The 15863-nt window shown below is 38.9% G+C and overlaps 2 long non-coding RNA genes across 11 annotated transcripts in view; one reads left to right on the top strand and one right to left on the bottom strand.

Moving 5' to 3' along the window:
* Positions 1-14240, bottom strand: part of LOC307043773 — an 89294-nt gene extending 75054 nt beyond the window's left edge. For all 10 annotated transcript variants that reach the window (XR_013809437.1, XR_013809438.1, XR_013809439.1 and 7 more), the window contains exon 1: positions 14102-14240. This is a non-coding gene — a long non-coding RNA (uncharacterized lncRNA). The remainder of the gene's footprint in view (positions 1-14101) is intronic.
* A 249-nt stretch (positions 14241-14489) lies between these two features.
* LOC307044064 lies at positions 14490-15687 on the top strand. Its single transcript, XR_013809514.1, has 2 exons — positions 14490-15367; positions 15588-15687. It is a non-coding gene; the product is annotated as an uncharacterized lncRNA (long non-coding RNA).
* Positions 15688-15863: the final 176 nt, after the last annotated feature.

The raw sequence follows: 15863 nt of genomic DNA, 5'->3' as shown, positions 1-15863 counted from the left end.
CGTAACATACCATTTACATACTCAACTAAAGTACAAGTAGGCTATTTCTAAATCACAAGTACAGTACTTGAGTATACAAGTTAGCCTATTTCCCACCTCTGGTCAACAATGTTAGATCTTTATGTCAACTTACTAATAATATATCTTGAGTATTATCATAAAAATAGCACGTTTATTTATTTGAACAAACCACGTTCTCCAAGTAAAATCTATAGAACATATAATGTTTAATCTTTTTGAAAAATATGATCGGACCATCAGTAACAGATCATCAGTCTTGTGTACAGATCAGTCCGATAAAGTCATGCCAAAACAGCGACATTTTACGCGATAAAGACGGGTTTAAATATCAGCATTTGCCACGGAAGGCGAGTGGCAGCTACCGTAAACCTTCTCTTAACTCTTAACTTGTGGCATTTACTTGCCACGGCAAGTTGTGGCATATACTTGCCACGGCAAGTTGTGGCATATATAAGTTGTGGCATATACTTGCCACGGCAAGTTGTGGCATCTCTGGCATATACTTGCCACAGATACCACATCTGTGGCATATACTTGCCACAGATACCACGGAGTAGCGGCCTCCGTGGCAGATGCCGGAAGTACTTGCCACTGCCCGCAGATGCCACGAAATGCGCTTGCTGTCTCTCCCTCTCTGGTCACTACAATGAGGGAAATACATTACGGGCCAAAAGTTTTATTTACAAGTATTAAAAATAAGCAGAGGACACCAAACCAACTGAGTCTGTCCGCTGCATCTACGCACACACTGTACCACACGCACCTACAGCTCCTAAAGCATATCATCAGGCTACAGCCGCTGTGTATTTTATTATGTGAAGCACTAAATGGTTTTAGAAAAATATTGACTCTTTGTTTGTAGATATCTACTAAACTAAAGCAAATAAAGATAGTGTGCCTGTTATACCAAACCACTCTCTTCAGTCTGCGTACAATTGACTAGGGGTGCACCGAATGGGAAATTCTTGGCCGAAACCGATACAAAAAATAGGAAACAGTTGGCCGAAAACCGAATGCCGAAAGGCCGAAAATGATTAATAGAAATATATATATTTTTTACCAATGTTGTTCAGCTACCTGATTATGGAAAAAGACATGATTATGGCAAAACTTAACTTAAATAATAATCACTATTATGGGTCCAAAAAACATTTATTCAGCACTTTTGAATGCATACAGTACTTTAATTCCAAGTCAAGTGCATTTTCTTTTCTCTGTAGGATAACTACAACAAAGTGCATTCAGAACAAAGCCAAGGTTCTCTAAAACTGCATAAACATCTAGGCCAGTAGGCCTACAACAAAATAGTGTAAATAAAGACTGTAACAGCCAGGCCTTCAACAACAACAAATGCACCTATAAGTTTGGTAGCCTAACGTGTTGTTGTGATGACGTAATCAAAACGCGGCGACAAGCACGGCGCGCGACCATGCTCGCGGCTGGCTCACAGCCAACATGTCTGCCGCTTGGAGATATTTAAAAATATCAGAGAGAGAGGCGCGGATTGCGATTTGTAAAATGTGTTCAGCTGACATTTCTCGAGGGGGTGTAACTGCAAAGACTTTCACCACTTTGGGATTACTCCGCCACTTGAAATCAAAACACCCGGACAAATATGCGGAGTATGATCAACCTAACCCTGTTCTCTGACAATCGGTGATATTTTGCCTTTTTAACCATTTTCGGCCGATAATTTTCGGTGGCCAAATATTCGGTGCATCCCTACAATTGACACAACTTTACACATTGGAAATGCGTGCAATAGATACGCAGAAGTCCTATTTTGCGTGCATATGATACGCTAACCATTCCCATTGAGTTCTGAGGCCGAGTTTTGCGTGCATATGATACACCACGTTTTGTCCGTCGGGTCTTGGTAGACTGGAAGCTGTGCGGTTCATAAAAACATGTTCTTACCGGTTCTTACTCAATCAAGCCACGATTATTATAAAACGTATAATGCGTGACCAAAGGTGACCAGATTTTCAAAATGAAAACCGGGGACATTTTGAGTTTTGCGGTCAATATATCATTAACATATCCAATTGTCTTCACTGTTAAAGAAAAAAGGGGGACAATTCTGGTTTAATGTAATTCGAACATTTGAGCTGTTGGATACAAACAGAAGGAAGATAGCTCATATATGAGACTTCAAAGGTCTTTTATTTTTAAACTGTACTTCAGATTGTCCAGATTCTTTCTGAGTGACTAGATGGGGTGTCCTGCTATCACCCTGAAGTGAAATAAGTATTTGATACTGGATAGTTTTTGTTTTATTCTCATCTAAAAACAGAGGGATGATATCCCATATATGAGATTTCAAAAGTATTTTATTTCGAAATTCTACATCAGATTGTCCTGATTTTCTCTGATTGACTAGATAGGGACTCCTGCTATCACCCTGAAGTGAAATAAGTATTTGATTGACTTCGAATGATTCTTTGATTATGGACGGTTTCCATTAAATAATAATCAAAATATAGTTGGACAATAGAACTAATTAGAGATTTTAAACAGCATACATTTTAAATTGTGCTTCAGAAAGTAATGTTATTTTAGGAGTGTTGTGAGATGGTGTCAACCTCAATTGAAATTAGTCACCCAGTAGAAATGTCAGATATGTCTTCATAACTGTATACTTACATTTTACATTCACTCAGTTATAATGTGGTAGTTATACATAGTTTGTTTTAAATTATTATTGATCACATTATATATGACATATTTATTAATTTAAGCTCCAGTATATATGAATATGTTTGGTGTGTTTTTTAGGTATATTTCTTATTGACCGGGTAAACGCTTTTATTTTGAAGGCAGTTTTTACAGGCCTCTACCGTAATCCATCCATAGGATATTCGCGCACCGCAATACAACGTGCTTTTGACTGTGTTTTTCAAAGTGGGGGCTGGCTTGACCAGAGTCTGTTTACCCAGTGTTTCCTGACATGAAACGTTTTATTTCACCTTGCCATGTGTTTTTAACATATATTAAAAAACGGGGACATTTTCGGGGACAGTTTCAACCGGGGAAAGGCCAATACAAACGGGGATTGTCCCCGGAAAACGGGGACATCCGGTCACACTAGCGTTACTGCAACGCAAGTACTTTTTGTGGTAACTAATAACGTTACTAGTTACCTATTCACATTAAGTAACGGCGTTATAGTTACTGTGATTTAAATGGGTGCGTTACTGCGTTACATTATGTGATGGAACTGAACCGAATCTCCCTGCGGATGTAACTTACAGGCGAATACAGTGATGTCCTCTCACAGTACCATGGAAAAGTGAAATTAACCAGAGAGGAGTGATGATTGGTTAACGCGGGGTAACATTTCAGGGTAAGCCAATCAGAGGCAGAGTTGGGCGGGTCTTGCCTTATGGAAAATAAACACACACGAACACTTGCTAATGCTAACACACACACACACGGCAACGCTCACCACCAGCACACACACACACAATGGCAGATGCAAGTATCAGCGAGAGCAGCAGCGCATTTGCAACTTGGAAATATAACCACTATTTTCAATTTGTGGGGATAAAGGACGCAAAATATATTACGGTCAAATGTAAACTGTGTGCAGGACAGAAAGCATTGCCCACTTGATTGTTGAGGCTACAATAAAGATGCCTGTCAAAATGCCTAAACATATCTTTTTTGTTTTATTGTTCCGCTAAATTTCATAATGATAATTGCAACAATGATGGGGAGATGTCTTTTCTCTTACCGTGCCACAGAACAACACAAAAACTTGTATTTGTATTGTTATTATTTTTAAATTAAAGTAACGTGTTACTAGTTACTTTTACAATTTAGTAACTAATAAAGTAACTAGTTACTTTTTGGGGAGCAGTAACTATAACTATTACTAGTTACTTTTTAAAAGTAACTTGCCCATCACTGATAATGTCTGACTTTTTTTCTCGTCTGTGAGGAAAAGAAATGGGGCACGGAGCCTCAGAATACTGAAATATGTATTTTTCCTTCTAATCTGTTATTATTTTCTAAATAACACACTGTTATTTACTCAACAATAGCACACAATTATCCTTGTTTTTATTTATTCGTTTAATTCTATAATCTCAGGCTTTTTAGCCGTTTCTCAGGAACTGAATTTCAAAATAAAGTCACCGGAAACAGACATACTGTAGGCCTATAAGGGACATTTCGAGCATCATCGCGATACACAACACAAACCACAAACCCACTGAACCCATTAACCAAGATCTTCAGCTAGAAGCTCGGTGATTGGATTGTTTAGCCGCAATGCACGTTGGGATATGGTGTTTATGCGATATGAAATCCGAAAAACATTTTAAAAAAGAAAATAGTACTTTATTCCGAGTGTGCTTGCTTTTCTCTTTGAAGGTCATCACATAACGGCATTGTAATACACGGTTTGGCTGCATTCCATATTACACATCTGCCGTAGTTCTTTATTTATAGAGCCCTGATGAGAAGACTTCGAGACAAACAGTATGAACAGCCACGGAAACTGAATATGTGACGTGGACCATAAATATATCAGCAATTAAACAACATCTTCCATTTCTTTTCACACAATACGTCTCCTCGCAGTATCAATAGTAATTCGGCTGACTTTTATATTTGATCCAATTGGTAGATAGGTTATATTTACACCGGTGCACAGCTGATAGAAAAGGACTTGTAGTTTTTAAAGATATTACTGATTTTCTTTGAATACAAGAATGTAAATACTGAGTTGAGAGAATAGTCAGGGGATTTGGGTGATGGGAGACACATCTATGGAATCACAATTTCAATAGCTTACCATTAAATGATGGATATACCTTTCTGTCTGTGATGTTTTACAAATCAGATATTAATGTTAGAAGTAAAACATAAGAAATAGTATAGCAATATCCTGTAAAATTATGTAAAAACATGAATAAAACTACACATCTTGAGAAGTTATACATACATAAGTGTCCTACACTAATAATACAAAATTATTATTAGTATGCTGTGTGTACAGTGTGTGTACCTTGTGTGCACCGCCTAGTTGTTAAAGCACGTTATTGAATTATTTTTTGTTGAATAATGTTATTTGATGAACAAAATATTAAGAGTATATACTTTCATAGGGGGGAAGTAGAAGGTCAATGATAGAAATTTAATATAAAAAATCAAGAAGATACTGTAAGACAGTTTAGTGCTGGATGTACAAAAATATTAATACGAGGATGTGCAAAACAGACAATCTAATTAACCTTTATTAACACATCAAATAATACTTTAGGTTAATGTCTTCTTTCAAATAAGAAAAAAGCTTTGGGGGTATCTATCTACAGATAAATATTAAGCCTGACAAAGTACTTAACATCTAATATATTGCTTTCCTGCAATGTTAACTATGTTGAAGCACTTATTTTAACTGATATTATACACATTAATTATACTCTTATGTAGATAGTATAAGAAATGTGCAGAATATGACAGTTTAATGGTGGAGGTATACACACATATTGATAGATGTCTTGTAATGCACTGTTGAGGAACCTGCGACCCAAGCTTTTCATTCATTGCATAACTACACCGTAGTTGTGTATATGATATGTCAATAAACCTTAGAAAATCTTGAAATCTTGAAAGGGATGTGCAACATATTCATCATGTACAGTTTTTAATTAACTATTAGTAGAGAATAATGAGTAATGAATATACTTTATAGAGATCTGCAGATAAATGTTTAGTCTTCTCAAGCGACTGTGGCTGTGAGGGAGTGCGGTCGTCTTTCAACCAGAAGGTTGTGGGTTCGATCCCAGCCCATGCAGTCAACATGTCGATGTATCCTTGGGCAAGATACTTAACCCTGAGTTGCTCCCGATGGCATGGTCAACGGTGTGTGAATGTGTACGAATGTTAGGTCCTATAGAGTAAGGTACACTGCTCTGTATGAATGGGTGTGAATGGGTGAATGACATGTAGTATGTAAATCGCTTTGAGGGGTCTTAAAGACTGGATAAAGCGCTATATAAGTACAGTCCATTTACCATTTATCAAATATCTCTCCTGATTGTTGGCACTTGACAGTCACCTTTCCTAAATGTTACTCAGGTGTAACTAAAGTCTGCTTTAAGGGTTGTTTATATTTCACATCATTAATCAGAATCTGCAAAGTAACTAAAATAAATGTAGTGGAGTAAAAATACCAGGTTAACCTCTGAATTGTAGAGGAGTAGAATTACAAAGTAACAATGAGCTGTCATGTGGGTATATATTAATGCTGCCCATTATGGATACAAGTGATTTTCACCCATTTAGTAATTACATATTTTAAATTTGTACACACCAATGTGTTTCCTATCGCCTAAACCTCCAGGGCTGTACACAGTTTAATAATGTCAACTTCTAATTTTGGGAAAAACGAAAACGTCTTTTAAAACTACAATTCCCAGTAGAGACGTGCCATAGAGAACATGTTGCGAAACACAATAGCCAGCATGCGTAGTTCTGGGGGGGGCGTTCGAGTCCAGTTTTGAATAGTCTGCCGTGGTTTCGTTCCATTTCAAAGAGCTTGACGCTCGGCGTAACCTTGGCGCACTGCCACTCCAACATCCAATCCCAGAGCTTGAAGATTAATCACGGGCAGCGCCGTATAGATAGAAGAGTTACGACAGCGGAAGTCCAAAAACGGTTATCGTCACGTGGTTCATGCAGACGAGGATCGTTCCCCGGAAGTTCATGGCAGGCAATGTGAATGCATTGATAACAGGAGATAGAACTACGATTTTTGGTAATTATTAGTGAATAAAGGTTTTGATTTGCAATATTTGTAAAACAAATCGATATGTGTATGTATTTACATCAATATGTTTTAAAAAATAAAATAGAATTTGCTTATATTAAGTTATGATATTAGGATTAGTGTGAACAACTAGTTTACATGTTAGGCTAACAGTGCCTTGGTTAAAGAGCCTGTTGCTGTTTATAGCTTTGAATTCTTTAAAACCAATATTATCTTCTTAAACTTGTATGGTAGTCAGGAGCATCACTTTCTAATGTTTGATATATTTAGAGGGAGGGGATCTAAAGGAATGCTTCAAAATTCAGATTAGATTAATTTCTACCATTTTCTTAAATTTATGGTAGTTTCAGTAATCCCATGGTAATTGAGGACACAAGTTATCTAAATGACTAATGTCATCTTTATGGCTTTCAGAAAGGACAGGAGACCGGCAGGTGACTATCAAAGGACTAGCAGCAGCAGCAGCATGATGATGATGTTAAATGTGTTGTTTTAGGAACATCCATTGCAAATACATGGAATTCAATAAACATTGAATAGCATATCATGCAGTTTGTCTGTGCCTTTTCCTCCGTGTTGTCCTGGTTTGCTGTGCTGCCTCCTAGTCGCCACCATGGTTTGCTGTGCTGCCTGGGGATGCTCAAATCGCTCCGAGAAAGGAGTACGAATGTACGGGTTCCCCACTGACACAGAGCGGAGGAAAAAATTGCTTGCTCAAGTCAGCAGGAGCAATTTCACGACCAACAGCAAAAAAATATGTGAGGATATTATATACAAACACTGCATTTGCACTTTTTCACAAAACGAAAACCACACCATTGGGAAAGCTTAATGTTTTGTTTAATAAAAAAAAACAGGGAAAGGCTTGAAAAACACAGAGCTGAGACTCAGGGTGCAGGGTGAGGGTCTCAATGCAGGTATTCAGGCTCCATTGAATCCCCCTCTGGTTCTTGTGCTGAAAGAGGGAGTAACAGACAGGAGAAAGGGTTATACACAGGGGTGCACACAACTTTCTCAGTGAGGTACTCAGATGAGTACCTGGAGTCAGTGTTTGGTACTCCAACTTCTGGCTCCCCTCAAAGTTCCCATGAAGCCCTCTGTATCGCGAATGTCAACGGGGGGTGGGGGGGGGACCACAGAGCGTGTGAACGTTGTGATCAGCTGTTTTAGCGCAGTGCTGCTGTACAGGCCGACGTTAACAGCAGCCCTGTCTGTGCACACGGAAACCGACTGTCGTCCGGGGATCTAACCGCCTTCTGGAAAAGCTTCACAAGTACGTCGGTACGAAAATGCGCTTTGTGACACAAGTGACGGTACGCATTTCAGATTGTTGCCGCGCATGCGTACCTGCGCACCACTTATGTGCACCCCTGGTTATACACACCTATATAGCACACCTATTGGATGGGAAATTGCCTTGGAGAGATAAGGTGTGGTCTTTGTTCCCAACTGAAGTTATGGAACTTTATTATTTGTGAGTTTAACAAAGTATGACAAATGGCATCAGTAACAGATGTGATATGAATTTCTATAAAGTTGTCTCACATTCTTGGTCATATTTTATATACAGTATGTAATGAGTATAACATGTCCAGTAAGTATAAAGTATTTCCTAATACTGTGTATTCAACCACTATGGAATATGTATGTGGGCAGACAAAACTGAGTTGTTCTGTGTGTGAAATAACCTCAAGTCACTCCGCAGGCACATTTTGATGCAGACCAGTTTGTCAAGACAAAAAAGGGCAAGACTAGGCTGAGAGCAGAGGCTATACCCACCATCTTCGTGCATCGCCCTGTGGTCAAAAAGAGAAGGGCCCCTGCACCACGATTCACCCCGGGACCTGTATCTACAAAGCCCATAGCTCATGATCACAGCTATAGTGTGAAAGGTGACACAGGTATAATAAGTATGAACTCTTAGTAACAAAAGTCATATTTCTTATTTTTAAGTGGTATAATATTTTAAATGTTCGAAAATCTACAGTGCCATGTCTTCTACTTACATTAGTCTCAAAGATTGAGGGAAGAAGGGATGAGGAGACTGAGAGAAAGGAAAGTGAGGGTGAAGAAAGAGAGGACATGGCTAGTGAGGAGAGACAGGGAGGGTGGACACCACCCACTCAGCCAGCAGCCAGTCAGCATACGAGGGAACCAGCAGCCAGTCAGCATACAAGGGAACCAGCAGCCAGTCAGCATACGAGGGAACCAGCAGCCAGTCAAACAGATCTATTAAAAAAATTAAAGAGAAAATTAAAGAGCCAAGAAGGAATCACCAAAAAAGCAAAGTCTGCACTAAGAAAAATCAGGAAGGAAAAGGCAGCTCTCAAGAAAACAATGAAAATTAGGGACAACAAATATAAGAAAACGTTTTAAAAAGACCAACCTAAGGCATTAGGCAGACTCACCACAAAGGGGATGAAATGGAGCAATGAGACAATTAAGAAGGCTTTAAAAATGTGCTTTGCGTGCGGACCAACGGGTTAGAAAACTCTGCAGGAATTGCAGATTCCCCTTCCAGGATTAAGGACACTGCAAAGAAGGATGCAATGTGTTAAGCTTGAGCCTGGTGTGTAACAGCTAACATCAATGTCCCTCCACCCGTAACATCACTGCCCTCCACCTGCCAGCACCCAGCCAGAGGAGCGCAAACAACAAAAACAAGCAAGGTGTCCCGTCATGTACCTGGACATTTGGGTTGGCAAAATGGAGTAAGAGAGGGACTTGAAAAACCTTGGTGGCTCTCTACTCATGTTGTTACAGTTGTCTTGGTTACAGCTCTCAAGTTTTTTTTTGTTGCCATTTCCACATCTTTAGAAAATATGAAATAAATGAAGTGAAATCAACCTCTTCTCTGGAGAACAAACTTTGATTTCTCTGTCTTGTGAGTTTGCAGTCTTGAAGTTTTGCTCCTCCACCTGTAACATCACTGCCCCTCCACCTGCCATACAGTAGGTTACTAACAAGATTACTTATATAATACAGTGATAGAATACATGTTTAGTATGCTTACTTATATAAAACAGTAGTATTAAACTTACCTTGTGTTTTCACTCTCACTTAAGTCCCTCTCCCTTTGCCATCAATCCAAAATCAGCTGAGCTGCAACATTATACAGACAGGTAATAATCAACATAATCACAAGGACACAATATGGCTCTGCTAAAAACACTCACTCTTACACGCACCAAAGTTATATTTATCTAATATTTAACTCCCTCCACCCCCGCATACAATCCCTTTTAGAAGACCCTCTTCTCTAATAGAGAACCGCAGTGACGCGTCGTAAAACCCGGAGGTAAGTTAGCATTTTTGGCACTTCCGGTTCCTTCCTCAAAAAGCAAAGCATTTTTTCCATAGGGTTTTGGAAAATAGCTCGAAATAAGGTCTGTGGTTGACACAAATTTAAGAGGTAATTGACGTTTTGTTCTACGACATTAAATACATCAGCAGTGACCCCACTGGGGATTTTTGAAGAGTTTACGTGCCTGAAAAACGATGGTTGTTACCGAATGGCTGAATAGGACTACAGAAATTGTCGAGGACGTTGTACGTCATTACGCAGAACACGTAAACACTCCCGCTAAGTTTGTTTTCCCCTGTGTTCTGCTTAAAAGCAAGTACCTGCCTATCTTTAGTATCTGTATATCTATATCTGACCATTAGAATCTGTATTTTTGAAATTGTAGTTTTTAACACCGTAGTTTTACAAATTATAGAATAATTAATTACCAGTGTTTTCCAATTTTACTCGGCAGTTCGTTTCGTTGGCTAACGTTAGCTAAAGCTAGCGCTACTAGTTAGCTACGCAATGGTTTGTTGCTTTGCTCCGGGTTGCAGCCACAGGTCTTCGCATGAAACGTGCTTGTTCTATCGTTTCCCGGCCAATGTTTTCCAAAGGAGAGTCTGGATTCGTGCCATGAGGTAAGCTGACGTTACATTTTTGTCCATGTCACGGTGAAATGTAAATAATGGGTAGTGACTGTGTCGCCGTTTTAGAGATGGCGCTGCTGAAAAGACCGCAACACAAGCAAAGATAATGAATACATCCTATTAAAACCTGTGTTGCTTATATGATAAGTCTAATTAGTACAAGCAGCATAACGTTTCACCATGTAACTAAAGATTGTAGTCAGGGAAATCAGTTTGACATATTGAACTAATAACAAATCACCTCTGGCTGGCAGAGAACTCTCTGCTCCATAGCTTCTCTTGGACGTAAAATCACATGTACATTTTACATTTATATTCAATTTAATATTCCATCCCTCACATACTTTTGTATATATAATAACTTATATTTTGTTTTTCTTGTTATGCTGCTGCAACACAAACATTTCCCAAATTGGGATCAATACAGTAATATCTTATCTTAATTAATTAAGAAATATAACTATTATAATTAGTGTAGCAGCTGACACCTATTTTCAATATGGATTAATCTACCATTTATTTCTTTAGTTCAATTTTCATCTATAAAAATGTCAAAATAGTGAAAATGTTCATGAGACTTATCAAAGTGCAAGGTTATATCTTTAGATGTTTTGTTTTAGCCTATGTACTGTATGTCTTAATGCTCTTAGAGTATATGTGACGGTGTGACTTCCATGAAACTATATTTTATATCTTCCCAACAGACGAGCTGACAGAAAACCTAACACTCTAACAACCACAACATTGCAAAGCCGAGTAAATGTAAATTAAAAACAATTCACAATTTTATTATTTCTTCTTCTTTCTTGCAGTGAGGTGAAGCTGACCTTGCACTTGGTGCCAGTAAGGATGTTCCTCACGCAGGCTGAATGTTTCTCCTTCCTTACTGACAAAGAAGCCCTTGATTTGCAATGCTTCACTAATTGTCATTTCCCTTGCTCCGTAGGGACACTTTACCTCAAGCACAGCGGAAGACCCTACCAGACCATCTGGAGATGCCCCCAACATTCCTGATTGGGAGAGCCACAAATCTGACTCATGGACCTGCATCAGAGTTGCAGTGGTGAATGCCCTGACACCCTCACATTCATTCATAGTCCCCCACTGTACAGACAAAACACCATCAAGGGCCTGTTGTTGCCTTAGCACCCTGGCAATAAAGGAAGCAGTCACACGCTTTGACCTCAGGACAGCTCCAAAGTTGCTGGCAGTCAACCTTCCTTTCCTGAACAAATGCCAGTTTGGGCTGGTTCGCTGACCAGTGGTAGCCACCTGAATTGCCCTCTGTTGCTCTTCAGACAATGCCATGCTTGCCACAATTGCCTCAGGTCCCTGATGCCCAACATATTTGATCATTTCAGGAACAGTAAGTGTTTCCAAGCTGTAGTGTTCCTCTTCTGGCTCGGGGGAGAGAAGCCAATAAATTCCTGAGAACCTGCCCCCGAGTCTGTCCTTCAGCCAGTCACGATCTTCGGAGGTAGGCTCTCTTGTCAGCGGGTTAAATTAGTTATTGGTTTCAACAGTCACATTAAAACAGTTACTAAATCAGCTTACTATCACCTAAAGAACATATCTAGGATTAAAAGACTAAAGTCACAGCAGGATTTGGAAAAACGTGTCCATGCTTTTATCTTCAGTAGACTGGACTACTGCAATGGTGTCTTCACAGGTCTCACTAAAAAATCTATTAAAAAGCTGCAGCTGATTCAGAACACCGCTGCTCGAGTCCTCACTAACACTAAGAAATTGGATCACATCACTCCTGTTCTGAAGTCTTTACACTGGCTTCCTGTGTGTCAAAGAATAGATTTCAAAATACTGCTGCTGTTTATAAAGCACTGAATGGTTTAGGACCAAAATGCATTTCTGACCTCCTGCTAAATGATGAACCATCCAGATCTCTCAGGTCTTCAGGGACTGGTCAGCTTTCTGTCCCCAGAATCAGAACTAAACATGGTAAAGCAGCGTACAGTTATTATGCTCCAAATATCTGGAACAAACTCCCAGAAACCTGCAGGTCCGCTGCAACTTACTACTTTTAAATCCAGGCTGAAGACTTTTCTTTTTGTCGCTGCTCTTAATTGAACTATTAATATCTTAGACTGCAGTGTAACTTTTATCCATGTATTTTTTCTTTTAATGTTTATTTTATTAGCTTTTCTTTTTAATGACTGATTTTAAATGCCATTTTCTTAATGTCTTTCATTTTTTGTAAAGCACTTTGAATTGCCTTGTGTTGAAAAGTGCTATATAAATAAACTTGCCTTGCCTAATAAAGATTTCATGTGACACATAAAATTGATTTGTTGATGGGAATTAATGTGAATAAATTAACTCGGTCTTAAAAGGTTAACGGTACTCTTGCTATCACTACTCACCGACACTATAAACCTTGTCCCTCATGCTAGCCCTGACAACACCGGTAAGCACACCTTCATCTAGGCTGCACTGTAACGTGTCCTGACTTGTAGTGGTTCTCTCCTCTATCTACACTCTTTTTGTCATCTTTGTAAAATGATATCAGACTGGTAATTGACACAGCCATGACTTCTAGTTAAATTCAGTGTAGCTAAAATGAAAAGCTTTGTTAAAATATGCAAGCATGCGAAAGTCAAATTCAGCTTTATTGTCAAAAATTCTACATGTGTTATACATCCAGAAATATCGAAATATCGTTTACCACACTGTGACATGTATACATAAAACAAAAAGGGCCTAGATAAACGTGGTATACATTAAACAAAACGGGCCTAGATAACCAGGGTATACAGTTTAAAATGTTAATATATTTAAAGTTTTCAAAGTGCAGTCTCAGTGCAAGTCAGTTGAAACGATCTTAAGTTGGCGTGACGTTGAAGTCGTGCGACCCTGCTGCTGTACTGGCTTGTAGTTCGTTTATAGCATAACGTTAGTATTTTGCTTCTGCCGACTAGATTTATTATTCAAAAATTATAAAAGTAGGGTTGACATGTGGATATTATCTGGCTGAACAAAACGTGATCCATCTCTTAAATATGTGTCAACCACAGACCTTATTTCGAGCTATTTTCCAAAATCCTATGGAGAAATTGCATTGCGTTTTAGACGAAGGAACCGGAAGAAGTTTACTTCCGGGTTTAAGGACGCGTCACTGCGGCTCTCTATTCAACAACGTTGGACGAAATGACATTAAGAGAACGGAATTTACAATTAAAAGGCTGTTCAACGTGTGTTGCTAACTTGATCCGGAATCCTAGCTTTATCTGTTATCTGTAAACGTTCCCTAAATCTACTAATTTAGGGATAATCCACTGACATCCTTTAATACACATGTTAATTTGAATCAGATGTACTCATAATATCCGCAATATAAATCTTTAAACTTCTTCTTACCTTTAAAAGTCCGTCACGAACGGTCTATTATGCTGCAACTCTACAGCTCTGCTAGCCTTGGCGCTAACTTCCGGGGAACAATTGAGAGGCTCCACGATCCGCCATTGCTGTGAAAAAGTGGTCCATTGGAGTGAACGGAGATGACGTAACTCTCAGTCTATAGAAAGGCGAAGTCCCTCCCCTTCCGGGAGCCTCCATGGGACCCCGGAAGCGGAAAATTATACATAGAAGTCAATGGAGAGAGAAAAGTTATCTTTTGATCCCGTTTGAATTATGCCACGAATGACACATATGATGTTTGTCATTCTTAAACAATCATTTCCATGCAAAAAAAGTCACAGTTTGTCGTAAAACTGCTGAAATATAAGACTATGAATAATACGCAACTAGAAAGACTACAAATCCCAAATGCATTCTGGGTCGCGTAAGTGATGTCATAGGCGATAATGCTCCAAGACTGGTTGTGACTCGCAAAGCGAAGAGGAAGAAGAAGACTGATTTATTCCCTCCAATAAATATAAGAGATTGCTCCAATAAATTCACTTTTACAAGATGCCTGTGTGCTTTGTACGAGGTTGTAATCACAAAAGAGATCATACCACTTGCTCGTTCTATCGCTTCCCGTCTGATGAAAGGACCAGGAGTCGTTGGACCAAACATATCAGGTAATATACATGTTTTGCATGGAACATAGTCAAGTTAGCTACCTAGCTAGTAGCGAGCATGTTAGTTAGCATTATATTACATTACTTAGCCTTGTCATTTGTATTAGCCTTAACACGAAGTAAACCGAAATGTTAAACAGTAAGAGTATTCATGATGGTAAGTATTTTGTGAAACATTTGAAGAGTAGCCTATCGCCCCCTCCACCAGGTGCTAAGGGGGCGGGAGGTAGGCTAACCCCACATTAGTATCAGCGATCTTTTCTACTTAATGCTATCTGCACAAATGGTTAACATTGACCATTAAAAGATCAGGCAGTTCAGGGAGAGTCGAAGGAAGGAAGGCAGGCAGCTTTGCATGACATTCTTCTGGATGTGTTTCATTGTGATGATAGTGAGAGTGAGTCAATCTGTTTGTTGGAAAGACAGTAGTTGAGTGATTACTGAGAGAAAATTATTAAAAGAGATAATTATTCAGTGTTGTTACTTTAAAGTGTTGTTACTGACCTTTTTCTCTTTTATTTTCTTTACCTCACCTGTAACTGCTGAGACCCTGAGGAACAAGCACACTGGACTGACCTGCTCTGGCAACCTGATTTCCACTGTACGTAATAGTATTTGGTTATGGTATATTATTTATATACATCAAAGGCACAATGCACCCCCCAGAGACACACATGTATTGAGTGTGATATTTTGCATTGGTCATGTGAAATCATCTTTACATACTAGAAAACTGTAGGAGCGGCAACTTGTTTTGAAATTGAATTTTTAATATCCGATAATAAAGTTGATCTGTTTTCTTTATTCTTCTCTCTTCCCAGCTCCATCCATCACCATTCTCTGTTCCTGCAGGTCCTGCTTGCTAATCAATATTCATATTTTTTTACACAATTACAAATAAAGTCAATGTATTGTATGACATGAAGTTGTGCTTCATTCTGAGTCAATAATAAATTCATTCTGCCTTCAGCTGCAAAATTATTGTGGACTGCACTGACATCCATGTAGCTGCCCCCCAGTAAGATGAACCAAGCAAAGTTGACATACTCAACATACAGCTGTACTCTTAAGTTTACATGAAGAATTTGTGAAATATT

This window comes from Notothenia rossii (assembly GCF_949606895.1).
Source record: "Notothenia rossii genome assembly, chromosome: 1".
Classification (NCBI taxonomy): domain Eukaryota; kingdom Metazoa; phylum Chordata; class Actinopteri; order Perciformes; family Nototheniidae; genus Notothenia; species Notothenia rossii.
The sequence above is the reverse complement of the archived record's forward strand: the minus strand, read 5'-3'. Positions and strand labels throughout refer to the sequence as shown.